The sequence below is a fragment of the Astatotilapia calliptera genome, chromosome 11, assembly GCF_900246225.1.
Source record: "Astatotilapia calliptera chromosome 11, fAstCal1.2, whole genome shotgun sequence".
NCBI lineage: Eukaryota > Metazoa > Chordata > Actinopteri > Cichliformes > Cichlidae > Astatotilapia > Astatotilapia calliptera.
In genome coordinates, this window is record NC_039312.1 from 36019049 (window position 1) to 36027003 (window position 7955).

The following is a 7955-nucleotide window of genomic DNA, read 5'->3' on the forward strand; positions in this document are numbered from 1 at the left end:
AGCTGATGTTCTCAGAGCGCGTGGTCACGGCCACCTCCTGAAAGCGCCACGCGGACAGGAAACAGAATGTTTCCGTCCAGTCTGAGACACTTCTGCTTCAGCTGTCTCACAGCTCCACGGAACGCTTTACACCTTTCACAGAACGGGGCTAATAAGGCATCCCACTCTGGGAATTCTGGGAACACTGGGAATTCTGGGAGTGACATTCCCTGATAGCAGATCTGCTTTCAGCCCTGAAATATTAACGCTGTTCCATCCTTTAGTTTAAGAATTACTGTTTTTCTTCCCAAAGTGCTCATCAGAGCGTCAAACAGCAGGATGACCCACAAAGTGACGAGCCCTCGTCCTCGTCTCCATCCTCTGCTTGTCTCACCGGTGAAGCCTCCTACCTCAGAGAGGGTTGCTGCTCGCCTCTCTGAACAAGCCAATCACGACTCTCTCTCTGTGTGTGACCTTCCTGACCTCGTTCTGCCTCCAAGTTTTTGTTTCTGTTTGCTGCTTCAGGACACCTCTGGCCCGACCTCCGTCATCAGGCTGACAGCTTGAATCACCACCAGCATGTCCTTATTTATCTATACAGCGCCAAATCACAACAACAGTCGCCTCAGCGCGCTTGATATAGTAAGGTTGACCCTACAATAATACATACAGAGAAAAACCCAACAATCACATGACCCCCTATGAGCAGCACTTTGGTGACAGTGGGAAAGAAAAACGCCCTTTTAACAGGAAGAAACCTCCAGCAGAACCAGGCTCAGGGAGGGGCGGGGCCATCTGCTGTGATTGGTTGGGGTGAGAGAAGGAAGACAGGATAAAGACATGCTGTGGAAGAGAGACAGAGGTTAATAACAGATATGATTCAGTGCAGAGAGGTCTGTTAATACATAGTGAGTGAAGAAGAAACACCCAGTGCATCATGGGAATCCCCCAGCAGTCTATCCAGTCTTTGGCCCTTCTCACGTTCTCGGCGAGACCGGACTTGCCGAGAACGCGAGCACGGACTCGTGATTTGTACAATTGGAACGCCAGTGTACTTGATGATGTCACAGGTCCGGAGTTTTTACTGCCGTCCCCTCTTAATTTAACTGTGAGTAATATGTTATGAAGCTTCACTTTAATCACAGCCAAACCGGTTTACTCAGGAACAAATTAAACTCTGAAATAAACAAACATTAACATTTAGAAGTGATCTAAGTGACTTATATATCATGTTTAACCTCAGTAGTGAAATCTCTATTAATAAAAATAGTGTACATGTACATACGTGTACATACCTTAATAAAAACAAGCAGGTGAGATGTTAGAACGCTTTTGTTTTTATTTTAGTGGACACTCAATACAATAGACAGCTGCTGGGGTTTGTTTAACCTGAGTAGCGAAAAGACCGCATTTTGCTGTGAGACAAAACTGCACATTCCAGGGTGGCCTTTTGTTGTGGGCAGTCTGAGGTACACCTGTGCACTACTCATGATGTCAGATCAGCATCCTGATGTGGCACACCTGTGAGGTGGGATGGATTATCTCAATATAGCAGATGTGCCCACTACCACACATTTGGACTGATTTGTGACCACTGTTTGGGAGGGATGGTTATATTGTGTATCCGGAATGAATTTTAGGTCTCTACGTCCATCCCATGGGGAATGGGAGCAGTAACAAAGGTGTTGCGTTTATATTTTTGTTCAGTGTATATATATATATATATATATATATATATATATATATATATATATATTTATTTATTTATTAGGGTTGCAACAATACTCGTTCGATACAGTGCTTTCGGTTCGGTACGCATATGTATCGAACAATACAACATTTTTAATTTATTTGATCAACTTTTCTTCTGACGATGCTGTCTGTGTTGAGCGCTCAGTGAATCTGCGCTCGACAGTGCAGCCTAGGCTGTACTGTCGCATGCTTTTTTAATTTGTCATTTATTAAAATTATAAATATATATTTTAACTCAAAAGTACAGTTTTTAAATTTAATGTTGCTGAAACAACAAAATAATAAAAATAAATAAATCTATCTGATGGAGAAATCACTCATCTTTGGAAAAGAGAGTTTATTACAGAGAAATGGTTCTTTCCAAAATAAAAGCTCTACTATACGCTTCTTCTGGGCTATATTCTCAGCAGCATAAGGAGAATCATGTGCTAACAGCTGTCTAAATGACTCGGCTAAAGTTAGTAGCATGCTTGTTGTTTTTGTCTTTGCACGAGGATGATGTCGGCGTAAATGTGCAGTCATATTCGTTGTGTTCCCACTAGTGCTTTCAGGTTAATCTCGTTGAAATGACGTTAACGCCACAACACGGCAAATCTCCGTTAACGAGTTACCGCAGATCGCCCCGTGCATGGGGCTGGACGGCCAACACGTTAACGAGCTAACTGCGCTAACACACTAGCTCCCACCCATGTAATTGAGCATTGCATGGCACATCCAACATACTGTTTTACTTTAGTCCATGACGCGCTTACCTTCAGGGTCATACGTCACATGAAAACCAAAATAGTTCCAAACGCCAGATCTGAATGAGGGTGGGGGAGGTTCATGTTGTAAGGAGAGCTTAACTTCTGTCTGCTAGCTTGCGCTGCGCTCAGTGAATCTGCGTTCGACTACTCCGCCTAGGCTGCACTGTCGAGCGCAGATCCACTGAGCGCTCAACACAGACAGCATCGTCAGAAGGAAAGTTGATAAAATAAATTAAAAATGTTGTATTGTTCCATACATATGCGTACCGAACTGAAAGCACTGTATCGAACGGTTCAATATCCATACAAGTATCGTTGCACCATGTATATATATATATATATATACATATATATATATATATATATATATATATGTGTATATATATATATATATATATACACATATATATATATATATATATATATATATATATATATATATATATATATATATATATATATATATATATATATATATATATACATATATGTATATATATATATATATATACATATATGTATATATATATATATATATATATATATATATATATATGTGTATATATATATATATATATATATATATATATATATATATATATATATATATATATATATATATATATATACGCACACACAGGTATATTGAACTGATAAACATACAGACAAAGGTCAATTTCAGTCCTTGCTGCCGCCATGTTGGATTTGGTTCAGGAAGTGACCATAAGGTGGAAGGGTGTTATCAGAGGACAGCGAGTCAGTGATGGTTTTCATTTTATGTCGGTGAGAATAAAAAATATGCCTCAGTAAAGTTCAGATACGAGCGAATGCTTCCTTTGCTGTTCGATAAACACCTCTGACAGGATGTGACATCATCCTGATACACACACACACTTTAAAACTTTATTGTAAGGTCGACCCTACAATAATACATACAGAGAAAACCCAACAATCATATGACCCCTATGAGCAGCACTTTGACGACAGTGGGAAGGATGTCCGTGTGAGGCCTGTTCACTCGTTGCTCCGGGGCTAATTCGGGGGGCAGAGAGAGAGCAGACAGATGAGGAGGGTCCGACCAACAGCCCGGATCACCCTTCAGGACACACCTGAATCCAGCTCACACCACCTGAAACACCGCAGAGTGGTCCCACATCCTCGGTGGGACCAACACAAACCCATTACTGAGCGAAGGAACAGAACTACAGCAGGTCAGATACAGAAGAAGCTTCCAGCAGTCACAGCGTGTACATGTGAACGTGCTGATGGTGAGGCGGAACAAACACAGGTCCAAGAAACATGACATCAGCGTCTGCTGCGTCGCTCCAGCCTGCTCTGGGTCAGCTCAGGTGTTTCCTCACCTGCAGAGGGTCAGGACGTACTCCTGAAGACTCCAGGATGTTGCCTGCATGGTGTTTTTCTCTGATGACTCTGTGGTGGCCTGCATTAGTGAGGGTGATGAGTCAGAGTACCGGGCTGTGGTCGACTCCTTTGTCACGCGGTGCGAGCAGAATGATCTGCAGCTCAACGTGGCAAAGACCAAGGAATTGACTGTGGATTTTTGGAAGACCAGGAAAACCTGTGACCCCTGTTTCAATCCATGGGGTCAACATGGACGTTGTGGAGGACTATAAGTACCTCAGAGTACATACAGACTATAAACTGGACTGGGTTAGAAACACCACTGCGCTTTACAGGAAGGGCCAGAGTCGTCTCTGAGGTCCTTCAACGTCTGTCGGACAACGTTCAGGATTTTCTGTGAGTCTGTTGTGGTCAGTGCGATCCTCTGTGCTGTTGCATGCTGGGACAGCAGGTTGAGGGTCACAGATGCCAACAGACTCAATAAACTGATCACAAGCCTGTAGGGATGGAGCTGGACCCTATTCGGGTGGTGTCTGAGAGGCAGATGTTGTCCAAGATAAGGACGATGCTGGATAACACCTCCCACCCACTTCATGGCATGCTGGGCAGTCACAGGAGCACGCTCAGTGAGAGACTGAGATTACCCATAATGCACCACTGAACGACACAGGCAGTGATTCCTGCCTGTGGCTCCCTGTATAACTCCTCCATGTAACACACTGTAAACGCTGTTTGCACGCACTCTGTTCTACTCAGTAATGTTGCCGTCAGTCTCTGATATTTATTACTGAGTGATTCGTATATATTGTGCTATTAAATCTGTAAATCTGTAACATACTGTACTGTTAAATAGTTTAGTCTGCTTCTGTTACTGTGCTGGAGCAACTGTAACCCACATCCTTTCCTTAGGGATTAATAAGTATGCTGATTCTGATTCTGTTCGGCTCTTTGAAGGGAAGCTTGTCCGTCACCATCTACGTCCTGGAGTCTGTGCATTTAATTAGCCTGCACCTGAGCAGAGGAAGAGCAAACACAGCATCAGATTCACCCTCAGCTCTCAGCTTCTGGAGTTTGGTTGTGGTTTTTAGGCGAATACACTTCATGTTCCTGTAAATGGGCCTCCGTGTCCTCACTGCGAGACTGTCTGTGCTTCATTACAGTGGGACATAAAACAGCTCAAAGGTCGACCGCTGTGACACTCCGATCATCAGGAGAGCCGAAGAAACACTCGGAGCGCCTCTGACAACAGAGCCTGCGACTTCCTGAAAGTGTTTCCAGATGCGAGGACCTTCATCCTGTTGGCTGAAATGATTTAACTGCTCCTGTTTTTCATCCAGCGGCCTCAGTGTTTGGAGTGCAGCTGCACAGCGTCAGCGTTCCTCTGGCTCCGAGGTTCAGCAGCTTTGCTGTGCTTCGCTTCAGGCTCCTCCCCCAACCGTCAGCAGGAGAGTTTCTGAAGAACAGCCATGATCTGAAGCTGAACTCAGAGACAACACTGAGGTTTTATCCATGCTCATGATTTTAATCACACCAGATTAAACCGACTCCGACACGTTATTCACACGTTTTGTGTGAGAAGGCGAGCTGAATGCATGAAGGAACAAAAATGAGCCTTTCGGTAACCAATAACAATACCATCATCATCACCACCATCATCAGCGTGGATTGTTTTAAGATTAGGCTTCAAACTTTAGCATATAGTTAGGGCTGGACCAGGTGACCCTGAATCCTCCCTTAATTATGCTGCAGTAGGTGTAGGCTGCCGGGGGATTCCCATGATGCACTGGGTGTTTCTTCTTCACTCACTATGTGTTCACAGACCTCTCTGCATTGAATCATATCTGTTATTAATCTCTGTCTCTCTTCCACAGCATGTCTTTTTCCTGTCTTCCTTCTCAGCAGATGGCCCGCCCCTCCCTGAGCCTGGTTAGCCTTGGACATTTCCAGGCAGAGTACCCGGGGTGCTGTGATGACATTGAAAAGGTGTTCAGGTGCTTCATGGAGTCAGATCACATCAGCAGAGATTCCTTTGTGAGCTGCAGGTCAGGTCTTGTCTGCTTTTAGCCTCATTACCACTCGTTCGTTTCCCACGTGACTTCAGCTACTGATGAACTTTTAAGTCACAGCGAGATCAGGGCAGGGTGGATATTTTCTTCTCTGAATTCTGAATTCTCAGACTTTCAGATGAACCCCAACGCTGTGACCTCTGCCCTCCTGGACCCCGTGTCTCTCTGCTCTCCCTTTGCAGTCTCTCCCGCTCTCTGTGGATGTCTGCGATCTTCCTCCTTAAATGCCTGAAATGCAAATGTGATGTTCCAGTTTCTGTGTCACTGCACTGCTGCTGGCATCAAACCGAGAATCCAGGTCAGCCATGAATGCAGCCAGCAGGAGGTCATGTGATCTGTACCTGTGCTGCAGAAACAACCCTCCGTCAGCATCAGCGTGTCCTCAACAACGCAGCAGCTTCACATGTCCTCTGAGACACCTGCACACAGACATGTTCACGTGTTCAGACTGTCATGTTTACCTTCCACGTGGCGAGCTTTCTGAACGCTCATGCTGCGGTGTTCTCGGCCTACGGCATGCATTCAACCAGTCACAGCAGGCTTCCTGCAGCTTCAGGCGAGTTGGAATGAAATTAGATCAAATTAGAGACACTGGGAGCGAAGCATGCATCTGTGGCACAGACTTGGGTCACACTGAGAGACTGTTTGGAGGTTTTTAGGTGGGAAAATAAAGTCAGGTAAGAAAAATGTAGAGACTTACCCTGATCTAACAGACAGTGAGGGCGGGCTGATGGCGGTGAAGGAGATGATGATGGTGGGTCACACTGACAGAGGATGCTGACCATCTGCAGAGATCAGAGAAATGAGAGCTGCTTTAAACACCCAGCGGTTGGATTCACGACTTCAGGCGTTACCGTGGTATTTGAGGCGACCTCTGTGACCTCAGCAGAGCGGTGGCCTGGAAACAGGAAGCAGCAGGATACCAGAAACACCGCGGGGGTCCTCCTGCTGCAGCCGCTGAGGCGTGCGTCCACTGTGAGATGATGCCACAGGAAGGTCAGAGCCATCACGGAGGTGCGTGAACATCTCACGTCTCACTCAGACCTTCACCGTGCTGACCTCACAGCCTCCACCAATCATCTCAGTTCATTTCTATTGTATTTATACAGCACCAGATCACAACAACAGTCACCTCAAGGTGCTTTAAATCGTAAGGTAAAGATCCTACAATAATAGAGGGAAACCCCGACAATCTGACAACCCTCTATGAGCAGCACCTTGGTGACAGTGGGAAGGAAAAACTTCCTTTTAACAGGAAGAAACCTCCAACAGAACCAGGCTCAGTCAATGAGTCCCACCTGTGAACAGGAAAGTTTTTATTCTTCAGCAGAAAACTGCTGAGAGCTCGTTAATTCAAACAAACAATAAATCTGTCCAATGAGAGCTGAGCTCACGTGTTCCTGGACGTCTCCTCATCTGCAGACCATCCCAGGAAACATTTCCATGATGAACAACTGTCAGCTGACACAACTCAGATCATGTGTCCAAATTAACAGCATCACCCGAGTGCTCCTGTTAGGCTTCCTGTCAACAATCATGAAACACGTTCTCAGCTGGAGGAAGCGCACAAGGAGAAAGTCCACCCTCACCTCTGACCTCCAGCAGACGATAGTCCAGACACGTTAAGTTTATCCTGAGTGTGAGACAGACACTATCTCTACTTTTAAGATTAGGCTCCCTGAGCCTGGTTCTGTTGGAGGTTTCTTCCTGTTAAAAGGGAGTTTTTCCTTCCTGCTGTTGCCAAAGTGCTGCTCATAGGGGGTCATGTGATTGTTGGGGTTTTCTCTTTGGGGTTTACCTTACAATACAAAGTGCCCCGAGGTGACTGTTGTGGGGATTTCAAATCAAATCAAATCACTTTTATTGTCACATCACATGTGCAGGTACATTGGTACAGCACATGTGAGTGAAATTCTTGTGTGCGAGCTTCACAAGCAACAGAGTTGTGCAAAATACAACAATGTAAACTAGAAAAATTTGCATTTCCTGCAAAAATGCTGTGTGGATGCCTTACGCTGAAGATTTCTGCTGAAAAAAGCTGAAAAGGTTG